The sequence below is a fragment of the Dama dama genome, chromosome 11 (assembly GCF_033118175.1).
Source record: "Dama dama isolate Ldn47 chromosome 11, ASM3311817v1, whole genome shotgun sequence".
NCBI lineage: Eukaryota > Metazoa > Chordata > Mammalia > Artiodactyla > Cervidae > Dama > Dama dama.
Window position 1 is genome coordinate 24,716,231 of NC_083691.1, and position 16,462 is coordinate 24,732,692.

The window sequence follows — 16,462 nt, forward strand, 5'->3', positions numbered from 1 at the left end:
CTTCCCTCACAGCCAGTAAACCAGCTGACCCTGAAGTTGTGGACATCTGGCCTTTGCAACTGTGACACGTTAAATTTCTGTCAATTAACCCACATATTTTAGGATACTTTGCTACAGCATCCCTATCAAATTAATACAGTCTCTCTATTTGAACACCTAATATATATCCCAAAATATCCAAGCCCATAGCTTGCATGTCACCTGCTCCAACCTGGGAGTCTCCAGGAGTCCCTATTTTTATAAATGGCAATTATACTCTGTAGGTCTCTACGACCGAAACCAGTGAAATCACCCTTGACATCATAGCTTCCTTTCATATTCCTTAAATAGTTCAATATTTGATTACTGTACCTTTAGATAATATCCACAAGTGGACCACTTTTGTCATCCAAATCAAACTAACATTACCAGTTGCCTGGATTGGTAGAATAGTTTACCTGTCTCTGTCCTTCCGCATTTGTTCTCTGACAGTCCAAACCCCACACACAGCAGCAAGGGTGATACTTTTAGGTGAGATCATCTGAATTCTCTGCTCAATACTTAAAAAAAAATCTTTATTTATTTATTTAAAATCCTCCCAAGGTGGTTAAGTCCCTAGTTGAGTAGGCATCCTAGGTAACACTGAGACTGCTTCTCTTATCACTTTCTTCATTTCATCTGCTCTGTCCCAATCAATCTAGCCTTCTCGTTGTTCCCCAAGCATCCTTGAACTGACTACCCCCTCTGAGATAGAATCATCTTCCCTTATATATCCATTGTTCCATCTCCTTTCCTTATTCATGATTTAGCCTTTTCCTACCAACTAAGGATTTTTATTAGGAATATAATATGGTTCTTTCTATCTGTCCTGAAGTCTCGAAAGCATGTGATAAGATCAGCCCTGAACTAACCGGTCCTACGCATACTTGTGTTTACTCTGTTAATTTGTGTCAGAAGACATATATAAAATTAAAATTATCAGTTGTCACTCTGTTGCTGTCAATGTGCCTGCTTCTGGAAAATGCACATGTCCTTCTACTTTCTGTTTCCATTTTGCTTTAGGAAACCAAATCCCAGATTACAGTTTCTAGCAATTCAACAGGGGCATGGATGATTAAAAGGCCCCATCCTGCCTTGCCCTCACAAAGCTCACAATCACTTATTCTTCATGGTATGAAGAAAAGCCTTTTTAAGGAAGTTGGAGGTGAAGGAAACAAAGGGGGGCTATGTTTATAATTAAAATTTGAGTGAGCAAAAAGTATATTTGGGCAAACAGCATTGACTTCTTTGAAGGAAAATTTGTTGCTCGGAAAAAACCTAAGCCTTTTGGTGTGGAAAGTAAAGCAGGACTTGAAAAAACAAGAAGTGATCTATCTGCACTGTCCTCTCTGGCCAACATGGCTGAGAAGCTAGAGCGAGTCATGTGGGAGGAAGGGGCAATGTTGCTCAAGGGTCACTATCTCCTTCTTAACAGGAATATAGTAGAAAGTTCTTACTTTTCTGGGCTTCCCTCATGGCTCAGGTGGAGAAGAATCTGCCTGCAATGTAGGAGACCTGGCTTCGATCCCTGGGTTGGGAAGATGCCCTGGAGAAGGGAACGGCTATCCACTTCAGGATTCTTGCCTGGAGAATTCCATGGACTGTGTCCATGGGGTCACAAAGAGTCGGACACGACTGAGCGACTTTCACTTTCACTTTCTTAGTTTTCTAGAACCAGGCATATTGAAAAGTAGTCACTCATCATGGTTCAAAGTTAAAGGAGGTGTTGGCTCCACTCATCCTCTGTTCTTGCTAATAAAAAGAACACAGGGAGTGAATAGGAAATGGTAGGCATGTAGAAACAAAGATACCACCCAAAGCAAGATGCCAGGGGATTGAAATGATATGCTTGTCATGGAACCCAAAGTACTCCTGGAACTCAGGCAGAAACTAAATAGAGCTCTTCTAAAATTCAAAAACTATTATTTATGTGTCTTATGAAACTTACATAAGTGAAAGTTTCTAAAGAGGGACTCTTAAAGGCAGCCATTGGCAGCTGGTCAAAATAAGCTCTACAGAGAAGTGGCTCTGTATCTATGTCCAGGACTACCCTTAAGAGTGCCTCAATTTAATGAAGAACAGTTATGCAGGACAACTTTAATGTTGTGTAATATGTAGGATGGAGGTGATAGAGGTAAAGATAGAGATGAGAGAGACATTAGTGCCTGTGTTCCTATACTTGAGAAACCCATGGAGCCCTAGCATCCTGTGCTAGATAATTGGATAGAAATATAAATCTGACACAGGTCAGATAAACTGTCACAACCAAGAGGAGCCTACGGAGACTCAACGTATTGTAGTATCCTGAATAGGATAATGAAACCAAAAAAGATCATTAGAGGAGAACTGGGTAAATCAATAAAATATGAACTTTAGTTAATAATAAAGCATCCATGTTGATTCTTTAAAGTTGTGACAAATGTACTATATAAATGTAAGATGTTAATAATAAGGAAGCTGGATGTGATATATATGGAAACACCATACTATCATCCCAATAATTCTCAAAATCAAAGCTGCTCTCAAATAAGACTATTTTTAAAAATTGGTTACATTTAAAATAAAATCCAAATCCCTATCATTCCCATCAAGATCTGACCCCTGCTCACCCTTCCCACTTCACCTTGCCCCCACCCACTCCTTCGCAGTCAATGAGTTTTAGCAGATCACTCCTTCACATCACATTCCTGTTTCAGGGCCACCACACTTATTGTTACAGCCTCCTGGGATGTTCCTCTCATGACCCTTTATCATGTCTTCCTCATCACTCAGGGCTCAGCTCAAGCATCCTTTCCTCAGAAAGAAGCCTGTCTTGAAGCCCCAAAGCACAGCATGTGCCCTCCACGCTGCTATCTTCTCTCTCATAACTTTATATGCTCTTTCCTTTCTCAGAGGGCGTCGCTGGTGGCTCAGCTGATAAAGAATCCACCTGTAATGCAGGAGACCCTGGTTCAATTCCTGGGTTGGGAAGATCCCCTGGAGAAGGGAGAGGCTACCCACTCTAGTATTCTTGGGCTTCCCTTGTGGCTCAGCTGGTAAAGAATCTTCCTGCAATGCAAGAGACCTGGGTTTGATCCCTGGGTTGGGAAGATCCCCTGGAGAAGGGAAAGGATACCCACTCCAGTATTTTGGCCTGGAGAATTCCATGAACTGTATAGCCTATGGGGTTGCAAATAGACATGACTGAGTGATTTTCATTTTCCTTTCTAAGAAGGTATTATTAGTTAGAATTCTCTTTTTATTAGTGTTTATTTACCGTCTCTCTCTTACCACATCTTAAGTTCCCTGTAGCTAGAAATCATTTCTGGTTTGCTCACCACTGAACATCCAGCTCCTAACCTAATGCTTGCCCTATAATAAGTGTTCAAAAAATATATTTGGAATTAATTAAATGACATATTGTGGGCACGAGCGTCTATTTTAGCAAATTGTACACTAAGCATCCAATATCGTACCTATCATGCCACGTACATGTGCTCAACAATGATCTCTTTATTGTGCTAGATACCTGGGGTACAGATAAAAATCACACACAGGTCTACTTTCAGAGGCCATTTATTAAAGAGAAGACTAGAAAGCAAGTGAGTCATTAGAATTCAGTGTGACACTTGCCATGGAAGGACAGAGTGTGAGCATCTAGTCTGAAGGTCCAGTCTCTCTTCATGGAGTAACGCTGAACATTGAGGATCAGTTCTATCACTTGTGCTCTATCTGGCAAATAACTTCATAAATCTGTGTTTCAGTTTTTCTATTTCCAAGTTAATAAAAATGAATGAGAGACCATCTAAAATCCATTATCTGACATTCTTCAGTTCTCAGTGGGGTGCAGGTTTTGTGACCTGCTTTTTGAATTTACAGTACAAGGAGTTCACAACTACATGGTTCTTTATAAATAGGCAGTTTCCTCAGATCTCTTATTTTCTCCCAAATAATAGGAGAGTATGATACCCAAAACTTACCCAAAATTTTCAAGTTATTTTCTGGTCTAAAGGTTCTGATAATCCTGGGTCACACAGTGACAGTTCTCATTCCAACATAATTCAGCTTAATGGGCTTATGAATATTCAAACTAAAAATCTGGAAAGCAGTGCAAAGGGTGTGAAATTAGGAACCTTCCATTTGGTGATTAACTAGACTCTATGTTATTCTCATAACAAAGACCATGAAAGTTTCTCACTGCCAACACATAAATTTTCAGCTTCTATGAACAAAAACAGTCACAAAAATGTTGGCTTTATTATATTATCCAGCTGATATTTCTTTTTGTTTTATTTTTTTTATTTTTTTACTTCTTGAACTTGAACTTTCATGAGTACCCCAATACATGCTCACCCTGTTGTTAAAGATCAAGATATTGAAATATGACTGAATGCATGGTTATAAAAATAGCACCTGGCACATAGCTGCCATTTACTACTAACTATATATTAACTTAATAAGCATACATGAAGCACTGTATGGAGATGTGAAGACAAATGATCTGTAGGGATGTGGTATAAGGAATATTGCAGGCTCAGTCGCTTCAATCATGTCTGACTCTTTGTGACCCTATGGACTATATAGCCCACGAGGCTCCTCAGTCCATGGGATTCTCCAGGAAAGAGTAATGGAGTGGGTTGCTATGCCTTCCCGATCCAGGGATCAAACCCAGGTCTCCTGCATTACAAGCAGATTCCTTGCCACTGAGCCACTGGGGAAGCCCAAATGGACTATTACTTGGTCACAAAAAGGTTGAAATAATGCCATTTGCTGCAGCGTGGATGAGCTTTGTGAGTATCATAGTAAGTGAAGCAAGTCAAACAGAAAAAGACAAATATCACAGATCACTTATACTTATTTACAAAACAGAAACAGACTCACAGACACAGAAAATAAACTTATGGTTACCAAAGGGGAAGGGGGAGAGGATAAATTTGGAGTTTGGGATCAACAGATACACATTACTATGTATAAAATAGATAAACAATAAGGTCCTACTATATAGCCCAGGGAACCACATTCAATATCTTATAATAACTTATAATGGAAAACAATCTGACAATGGAAAACAATCTGATAACTGATTTACTTTGCTCTACAGCACAAACTAAAACAAAATTGTAGACCAACTATACTTCAATTAAAAGTGCAGATGATAATAGTTGTATAGAGAGGATATTATTGTATATAGAGGAGGGAGAGAGGAGATAATCAATATCTCCTTCTATATATAGAAGAATCAATATTAAGAGACAATGAGGAGTTCAGAGAAAAATAAGCTGAGAAACATGTTAAGATGGATTATCCTCAGTCAGGAGAAGCAAAAGTTCCACCATTGGTACTGTAACATAAGTAGAGAATTTGAAAGGGATGTACTTAAGTTGGGAGGTGACAGAAACATTTTCTAAGACTGACTACACCTCCTCAGGGTGCTATTTTCTTAAAGCTTGTTAAAGCACGTTAGTCGCTCAATCGTGTCTGACTATTTTTGAACCCCATGGACGGTAGCCTGCCAGGCACTTCTGTCTATGGGGTTTTCCAAGCAAGAATACTAAAACAGGTAGCCATTTCCTTCTCCAAGGGGACCTTCCCAACCCATGGATTGAACCTGAATCTCCCACACTGCAGGCAGATTCTTTACCAACTGAGCCACCACTTGTTAAATCAATGGGTCCAGTGAAGGTGTGCATTCATCTCTCTTCCTTTTAACAAAATTCTAGTAAACACTTGGAGTAGTAGTCAGAAAACTGGGTAGAAAGCATGAAATATGATTTCCAGTTATGACTTTACCATTTATTGGACTTTCATCTCTGAATATAATGCAATCACAGGTGTACAAGAATGTTTCTATTCAGCACAGTGCTTGAACATGGCAGTGATCCATGGGATGGATGCAAATTCCCTACCTGACTTATAGTGATGTTGTGTGGATAAATAAAATATTGAGTGTGAGAGTGCTTCATCACAAAGTTGGCAAAATCTACATACAGGTATGGGATTACTGGTTTCTTTGTTTTGTTTCTTTTTCCTTAGAGAATCTACTTTTATTTATTTATTTATTTTTTTTTTTTTTGAGAATCTACTTTTAAAAACAGTTAAAAATAAAGGAGGAGAACATCAAAATCATTAACTTAGAGGACACCAAAATGTGCGGCAGTGGAATGGAAGGAGAACACACACTCAATTCCTCTACTGAACATTCAGAGAGTAAGCAAGTGCTGGAACTGAGGCCTGTAACCTTGAAGCCACCCTGGCAGGCAGGAAGCCCAGCCAATGAGAGCAGAGCCCAAAGGAAGAGCAGCAAGAGTGGCCTTCAGCCAAGTATAGATCTCACTTTCTATTCTGAGCTTTACTTAAACCTCGCTTCCCCTCTTGGCATATATCCAATCTTAAATAAAACAGAAGACAAAGTGGTCTGTGTGAGAAGGAGGTAAGCCTCAAGCGACATCATCAATGACCCACCCCTGACCCCCAGCCAGGCAGAAACTCAGCAGCCCAGAATTCTCCTATGAGTCTGCAGGGGGTTTGTCCAGGACGCTGTGTTTCCTATAACCACCTCCAGTCTCTTCACTGTCATTGTATGAACAAGGACAACAGTGAGAATCTGTTCCTTCCCACTTGACCCCTCCCATCCTCTTCTCAAACTCACCCCCTACATAATTGCTGCCAGGTAAGGGCGGTGTTTTCAATAAATATTCAATGAATGAATGAATGAGTAAATGAATGATCATTCTATGAGCTGTACTGCATGCTGGAGAATGACAACACACTTAAGCTTGACCCTCGCCAATGGGAAAGTCTTAGTACAAGAACAATAATAGGAGCACGGTGGCTTCCCATGAGCCAATTTGGTTTGGCTTCCATCAGACCTTGCGCGGATCTCATACGCAGTGTATTCCACAGCTCTGTCAGTGGGAGGCAGGCTCAGATTCATTCAGTAGACTTTTTTTAAGCATTTTTTAAATTTTATCTATTTATTTTTGCTGTGCTGGGTCTTCATTGCCATGCTCAGGGTTTCTCTAGTTGCAGCAAGCAGGGGCTGCTTTTCATTGTGATGCACAGGCTTCTCATTGCAGCAGCTTCTCTTGTTGTAGAGCACAGCCTCTAGGCACACAGGCTTCAATGGCTCCAGCTCACAGGCTCAGTAGTTGCAGCTCATGGACTCTAGAGCACTGGCTTAGTACTTGTGGTGTATCGGGCTTAATTGCTCCATTGGAATGTGGGATTTTCCCAGACCATGAATCCAACCCACATTCCCTGCTTTGGCAGGCATATTCTTAACCACTGGACCACCAGAGAAGTCCAGTCTGGTAGCTTTTCAGGGTCAGAGGAATATACCTGTCTATCCCCTCCCTGGCCCTCCTCTGTTTTGATGTCAAAGGAAGTACATCTCTTAGATGAATAGTGTATGAAGAAAACCTATAGTAATAACAGCTAAAATTTACTGAGTATTTACTACCCTTCTAAACGTTTCACATATATCTATTTGATCCTTTCAGATTGCTCAGGATTGATATAGTCTGCATTTTATAGATAAAGAAAATGAAACAAAGAGAGGCTAAGATACTTGTCCAAACCAGACAAATTATAAGCAAGACCTAGGAACCAAAACCAGGTAGGCTACCACCCAAGGCTATACTCTCACCCACTACCCTTTACTACCCTAAGAGGAGAGTGAAGAAATGGCAGGACCCCTGAGGATAATGATGCATTGATCAGACTTCAGAGACAAGCCAAAGCAAGTGCACACTCAAAGATAAACGTATCTCGTTCAAGACTATAACATGTCATTAATACAAAATCACACTGAACTCCTTATGTGCAGAGAACCCTCCAAGGCAAAGTGAGATGATAAAAATAAGCAGTAATGAAGTACTTGCCATGATAAGGCTCAAATACTAGACTAGGTTACGTAACCAGCCTGGCAGGAACAGGATTCTAACTCAAGTCTGTCTGACCCTGCAATACCTGAGCTGCCTCCACAGCAGCACACCGCTTCTCGAGGAGGGAGATTAAGGGTCTTAAGACCCTGATGGTGGCACACTGTGGTATTCTGGGTTGTTCTCTCTACTCCTGGGTTTTCTTGCCTGGCCTCCCTTCAAGCTGTGTGTGTACTCAGTCGCTTCAGTCCTATATGATTCTTTGTGATCCTATGGACGGTAGCCCGGCAGGCTCCTCTGTCCATGGGATTTTCCAGGCAAGAATACTGGAGTGGGTTGCCATGTCCTCCTCCAGGGGATCTTCCTGACCCAGGGATCGAACCCATGTCTCTTATGTCTCCTGCATTGGTAGGAAGGTTCTTTACCACTAGCACCACTTGGAAAGGCCCCGTTCAAGCCACTTACAAGCTAACGCATAACAACCAAGTGGACAGTCCACACTGCATAAGGCAAATGTCAACTAAGGTATCCTGTCTTTTTCCATTTCTAATGAAACTGGCTCAAACAACCTTCTCCATGTGATTGTCACTCCATATTTTTGCAATATCTCCAGGAAGTTTGGGTTCCCTCTGAGCATGTACAGGCTTCTCTGGACCAATCTTCTCTTCAAATATTCCCACATGAAATAATGTCAGGAATTATGGGAATTTTTCCACCCAGATAATGACTTGTCCACCTTTGAGCAATTAGAAAACTTCCATCCTCATTTTCTTACTGGATGCTGGAGACATGTCTTCCTGCCCTCCACTCTATGGTGATGATTTTCCATACTGGGTCTCTTCATACCCAGGGAAAGTTTCTTATCTTTCCATTTGTCCAGGACAATGGGTTGAAGCCCAGATTTATCTCTCAACATTACTCTTTATCCTTTAAGTCAGGATTTTTTTCTTAAAATTCTGACCCCCAAACTCTAAGAAGAAATGTTACTATAGAGGGTTGCTGCCTACTCTCTCAGAGTCTTTACCTCCAGAAAAGAAATGGGAAGCTCTAGCAATGAGCTTGATCACAACCAGAGAAACAGACGACTCAGTGTTCCAGCCTGCTCGCATATTCTCTTCCTTCCCTATCTACTTTTAAAACACATTCAGAGGTCTTCAGTGAGTTGGTTTATGTCTCAAAAAAAGGCTGACATGCAGATAGTTCTAACCATCCTTCTGATAGAACTTGTTTCCATGGAGTCTATGTAGAGTCTATCCATATTACTGATTTCAAGTAATATGCAAGTATAAGTAAGTAGCCCAAAGTCATTGAGAGAGATATTTGGCATTTCGAGGTTGCAGATGGATTGTGTATACAGTTTCATGGGTTTTGTGTCTGTTGGTTTTCCTTCCCCACCTCACAGATCCTGCAATATTGCAGCATCTCCATGGTACAGTATCTATGCACAGTTTACAAGCCTTCTCTCCTGTGAGTGAGAAAACCCACTCTTTCACATTACATATGGCCTCTGCCAAATTAGATTTGCTAATGTTGTGCCTCTCAATATGGATCCATTCACCCAAACATTCTTGCCCAGTAGTTTGATCAATAGCAATCATATTTGCTGTAGAACTTGTAAGCCCTCCCAGGCAACAATAAATACAAAGAAAGTAAGGATACAGAGACCATGGTTTCCAAGATGCTTAGCTTGGAATCTTCTTAACTCCTCTGTCCATGGAATTTTTCAGGCAAGAACCCTGGAGTGGGTTGCCATTTCCTTCTCCAGGGGATCTTTCAGAACCCGGGATTGTTTCTTGCATTGGTGGGTGGATTCTTTACCACTGAACCACCAGGGAAGCTCATGGGAGCAATTAACTGGTTATAACTTAGAAATGTAGAAGCCAGACAGCACAGAAGAAACTTAGTGTTAATCACTCAAACTTCTTAGACCTTAATTAGAACAGATAAATAAAAACATGACTTGCCGTTGTCTTGCATTAGCAGTTTAATACCGCATGTAATTATTTTCTTACCACTTTTTTCACTACCTTTCCTTTCTTTCACAGCATAAGAGTAGGTTTGTAATTCTTCACTCCATTCTTCACCTGTAATTCTTCACTCCATCAATATAATTTCCTTTTGTAACCTTGGCTGTGGGTAAGTATTTGTGATTCTTCATTCCATTTCCAGAAAGTTTAGAAACCATCAGAGATCACTAGGGCACTACCTTTTTTACCAAGGGCTACACCTAAACAAAATCACTCAGCAACTCCTTCTATCATTTACTTCAAGTAAAAACAATGAAAACACATTAGGGATCATGAGGTAGAGATAGTAATCCTGAATTAAGAATTGGAAGCCCTGGTCTGACTTTTTTTTTCCTGTGTGATTTTTGGCAAGTTCCCTAATCTCTCAAAATCTGTTTCCTTATTTATAAAATGGAGATTATAATACCACATACCTGTTCTTTCCTCCATTTAAATAAAAGTTTCTCTTGTTCCTCATGTATAATGAATTTTGATCCATATTCCTCCTTTAACCTATCTCTATCCAATCCATCACCAAATGCATCTACTTGTCAAATTTCCCACAAATTGTCCAATTCCAAGTTGTACTGCTAAAACTCTAGCTTAAGCAGCACAATCTCTTGCCTATAGCATTTCTCCAAGACATTTTCAGGAGTACTTTTTCAATATATAATTCAGACCATGAAACTTCAAAGATTGAAAATCCTTTTAAAATGTTTTCTAGAATGGATAAGGAAGCTGTGGTGTATATATACACCATGGAATATTACTCAGCCATTAAAAAGAATTCATTTGAATCAGTTCTAATGAGATGGATGAAACTGGAGCCCATTATGCACAGTGAAGTAAGCCAGAAAGATAAAGACCATTACAGTATACTAACACATATATAAGGAATTTAGAAAGATGGTAATGATAACCCTATATGCAAAACAGAAAGAGAGACACAGATGTACAGAACAGACTTTTGGACTCTGTGGGAGAAGGTGAGAGTGGGATGTTTCGAGAGAACAGCATTGAGACATGTATATTATTTAGGGTGAAACAGATCACCAGCCCAGGTGGGATGCATGAGACAAGTGCTGGGGCCTGGTGCACTGGGAAGACCCAGAGGAATTGGGTAGAGAGGGAGGTGGGAGCGGGGATCGGGATGGGGAATACATGTAAATCCATGGCTGATTCATGTCAATGTATGACAAAAACCACTACAATATTGTAAAGTAATTAGCCTCCAACTAATAAAAATAAATGAAAAAAAAATACAAAACAAAATCAATTAAAAAATAATAATAAATAAAATGTTTTCTAGGATCAGCTATTCTTTATTTGTAAATATTTCAGTCTGTGGTGACAGCCTAGAGGCTTGAACCTCTGTTTGTTTCCCCTGAAGAGTATTTCAAGAAGATTTTAATTAGAGCCTCCCATTTAAAAAGCAGGAGATTTTATATAAAATTCAGATTCCCAAGTATCTTAGAAAATTAGAAGATTTGATCACACTCTGACTGATTTCCTATGGCAACAAGAGGTTGGAACAGATTAGTTACTCCAGATTCGAACAAGACATGCCTCTTCCAGTTTGCCACACTATTCACCATTATTGTCTTCTACAGGGCCTACTTTATTGAAGAATATGTCTTCCTGGTTTCAATATGCATTTGAGTTTTTAACCTCCAGCCTGGATAAACTAAGGTGGATTTTTCCAGTTTATATTGAGATCCTGGCCCAATCCTAGAAATGACTTCCTCAAACCTGGCTTGTATTCATGGCTAGACAGACTGATACAAAGTGTTAAGTCTTTATTTTAAAAAGCATGTAAAACAAAGCTTCATTGGGGAACTGACAGCTGTATACGCATTTTTCTTTCATAAGAATTGTATTATATGCTTATTTGAATGGCCAAAACCCAAATAGCTGACAATATTAACTCCTGGACCAGGATGCAAAGCAACAGAAACTGTCATTTACTGCAAGATGAAACAACTCTTTCGAAAGACAATTTTTCAGTTTTTTATAAAACTAAACAGTCTTACTATCAAGTAATCATGCTGCTATGTATTTACATAACTGATTTGAAAATCTATGTCCACATAAAAATTTGTATGCAAATATTTATAGTAGTTTTATTCATGATAATCAAAAACTAAAAGCAACTGAGGTAGGTAGGTAAATGGAAAAACTAAATATGGTACATTCTTATAATAAAATATTATTCAATGATAAAAATAAAGGATCTTCGAAGTCATGAAAAGACATAGATGAATCTTAAGAGCTTATTGCTAAGAGAAAGAAGCTGATTTGACAAGGCTACATACTGTATGATTCCAATCATACAACATTCTAGAAAAGACAAAACCATAGAGATGGTAAATGGATTAATGGTAAATCAGTTTGCCTCTAAATTGAATGAATGATAAAATGTAGCAAGAGAAACCTTTATCCAAGGATCTGTCCTTTTCTCCTAGCTAAGAGTACCTGCCCCTTTGTTACTGCTGCTTAACTAGGATCAATTCTATTAGTGACCTCAACATTCAACAACCTCAATGTGTGTGTCCATGTGTGTGTGCATGCATATGTGCTCAGTTGCTCAGTAATGTCTGACTCTTTGTGACCCCATGGACTGTAGCCCGCCAGGCTCCTCTCTCCATGGAATTTTCCAGGCAAGAATCCTGTAGTGGGTTGCCATTTCCTACTCCAGGGGATCTTCCTGACCCAGGGCTTGAATCCACATCTCTTGCACCTCCTGCATTGGTAGGTGGATTCTTTACCCCGTGCCACCTGAGAAACCCCTCAATGTGTGTACTCTCTGGCAAAAGCTGGACTAGAAAATATAATGTGAACTTAATACTACAATAACTGCACCATTTTATATAGAGTTTAGAATCCACCCAAGAGGAGAATTTCTCTAAGAGTAGATTTCTTGTCTGTTTGCTTATCTACTTGCAAGCAGAGAAGCTTCCCCCCTGCAGAGAGGCATTGAAGATAGTCCTTGGCCTCCTTAAAAATTCAGGAGGAGGGCAGTGAAAGAGAGAAACATGATGGAGACCATCAACATCTTAGTAACTCTCAATTTAAAATATGGCCTGATAAACATTATCTTTTCGACAACCAGAGTAGCCACCAGCTCTCCCTTGGGGAAGAGCTGCTAAATAGTAGAGAAAGAGGGAGAGGTTTCCTTCCTAGAACTTCTCTGAGTTGGATGAACATGGGGAGAGAAGAAGGGATTCCCATCCAGCCCTGTTTCACCCAGGCCAAAGGAATTATGCAATTTCACATATAAACATTGATAGCAAATGATAAGTGAGGCTTGTCGCAGATTTATTACACAGCAAATCCCTCATGCAAGATTTGCAATGACCTGATGCAAAATTTGTAATGATGGTGGGAACAGAGAAGTCCCCATATCCTTATACCATTCATATTTTGAAGACATTTTGTCTGTCCTTGCTTCCCAACCTCTGATCCTCTCTCTCACCATTCCACACCCACTACCATCTAGGTATACACAAACAAAAAGGACGACTGTATAGCTTGAGTTAGACAAAGAAGAAACACATTCCTGAAAGCACATTCCTGAAAGCCAGGAGAGATCATTGATCATCCGACAGGGAACAAGAGGATTCTAAATGATGTATGGTAACCAGATGTCCAGGTTTACCTGGGACTGAGGGTCTCCCAAGAGACAGGACTTTCAGAGTTAAAATCAGATAAGGCCCAGGCAAATCAGAATAATTTGGGTACCCAACTTAGGCAAGCTGATGAATAGCTCTTATCCCCGTTATCTCAGACTTATCCTTGAGGCGTTAGGTTCAAGGCCAATATTCAAAAAAGCAAATTCCTCCCTGTCCAGCATGACTGGGAGATTTTGCTCTCCTTACTCTCTGTCAGGGAGAGCAGAGTGCTAGGACCCTCTTGTATGTCTGCTGACAAATTTTCAGGAAAAAAAAAAGAACAAGATTATGATAGAGTCTTCCAGTCTATGAAGTGCTTTTTGCAGTACTTTTTGCAATCTCCCACTGCCATTTCTACAGAAGGCAAAGTTGGAGGGGATGGTATGTGGAAATCACACACACACACACACACACACACACACACCCCTATCCTCACAGAGTCAGGTTGTATAGACTCAGAAATGGAAGTGGATCCTGGGAAGGCAAAAATAAAGTATTTCTTGTTGAGACAGAGAAGGCAGCAGAGAGGTGATTCCTTTATCAAACAAATAGATAATGTGAAGAAGCTAGAGTAAATTGCATTAAAGTACTTCAAAGAAAATACAGCATCTTGAGAAAATGGGGAAAACTGGATAAGAATGAAGGAAAATGTCAGGATAGGAGATGACAATTCTGTAAATTTTCACAAGACAAAGGCAACAACCACCTTAGCCAAATTATACTCAAAATAAGAAAAATCTGCATGCATGAAGACAAACGTTTGGAAGACAATGAAGATCAAGCGTATGCAAAGACAAAGCATGCCAGACAAATGACTACTTTTAATATGGGAATTACAAAACAGAAGAGTAGAAAATGGTAATTACAATAGATCTTGATTTGTATCAGGTGCTTGACATTGTCTAATGAAATCACACTTGAAATACTAACAGAAACTGTCTCAAATTAAGGCAGAAGTTGCAAAAAAACAAAACAAAAAAACTTAGTGGGAAATGGCAACTAACTGAGTCTCTTGGGAGATGAGCAGTCAGATGATATTAAGTCTGGGTGCTGGGACCAGCTTAGTTTGTATCTCCAATAATGGTGTGGTGAAGGTGGCCACAATGACTGATCTATACCCCTCAACTAATCAGCTGGGTGGTGGAGGGGTGAGGGAATTGGGTGAGGGAGTTAGGGAAAGACACATTCGTGAAGACAGATTGTCTCATCCCTTAGGACCGGGACGGTGCTCACTGTCTGAGACAGTGCTCACCCCTGTCTACCCACAGGTGAGCACTAGCAACACAAGGTTGTTTAATTCTGGACAAGCATTCCAGGTAAGCTGAAAGATCTGTAGTTCTCACAACAGCATCCAACACTGGGGTTTTTATGGCTAAGTGCTATCTTGAAGAGTTTTGTTGCAAAAGAACTATCTGGAGTGAAATGACGTCTAGAAGGTCTATGGTTTTAACAGCAAAAGTGTATTGCTGATTCTTTGTTGCTGTTTTTCTGGTGGGAATGTATTAATAGTAAAGAAAACAAAAAGAATTTGAGAAAAAGGAAAAATAATTGCTAGAACAATTGCATGAAATAGACACGAGTGTTTAATCCTTTATAAAAGCATTGGTAGTTTATATGTAGCAAGGCAGAATATTTGGGAAGGGTGCATGGGTAAATATGTGGTGATGGGTATGAGAAATTTCTCTTCTGACTACACTATTTTCAGGGAGTGCCAGTAGACTACTGGACATAATTGAGAGTATGTGTTTAGAAAGTATTTTGGCAGTTTGTCAGAGTGTTTTTATGTCTATCAAATCTAATATTAAAAATGTGTTTCCTTTTTTGATCTGCCCGTGTTTTCATCTCTTTTTTTTTTTTTTTTTTGCACATCAAAATAAATGCTTACAGTATTTCACAAGTTAACAGATCAAAAATTTTTAAACTTTAGAAATTAAAAAAAAGAAGAAAAATCCTTTCCCACTCACAGTTTGAGAAGCACTGATGCAGAATTCAAGGTCACCCTCAGCTGAAAGTGTGGCTAATGGAAGAGATGTTTGGTAATATGAGGCTAGTGAAAGTGAAAGTGTTAGTTGCTCAGTCATGCCCGACTCTTTGCAACCCCCTGAACTATAGCCCACCAGGCTCCTCTGTCCATGGAATTCTTGGGCGAAAATACTGGAGTGGGTAGGCACTGTCTTCTCCAGGGGATCTTCCCAACCCCAGGATCGAACTCTGGTCTCCTGCATTGCAGGCAGATTCTTTACTGTCTGAGCCACCAGGAAGCCAAACATGAGGCTAGAGGAGATGTGAAATCATTAGAAAAACGCAAGAAGGAATGGACTATGGTAGTGGATCTTGATGTGTGGTCATTAGACCGACAGCATCAGAATCACCCAAGAAACTTGTTAGAAATGAAGATTCTCCAGCTCCACCCAGACTAAGTGAATCAGAAACTTAGCAATATGTTCTATGTAAAGCCCTCTGCCTGATTCTGATGCTTCCTAACGGTTGAGAATTACTGGGCTAGGAAAATGCAGTAGAATTACTGGGTATAACATTAAACCCATTTGAGATCATTAAAGTGAGTTCAGACAGCATGGCTTGGAATTTTTCTCCTCCTGACACTTCCATTTTAGGACTTCTGACTTCCAGAATTACAAATGAACAAATAAAAAGTCAATAAGTTTGTTGTTATTTTTACAGCAACAGTGGGAAATGAACATGCACTCCATCCAGGAAGCCAGATGAACTTCCCAGTCTTCCATTCTCTGTCCCCGCCCCCCCCCCCCCCACCCAGAGTACAGGCCCAGAACATCCAATAGAGGACCCCAAGCCCCTGCTCTAGGAGGACACCACAGACGGCAGCAGCCTGGACCCCGTAGTAACCACTTAGGAAACCACCTGCATTTAACTGATATGTGGGAAAGACGTA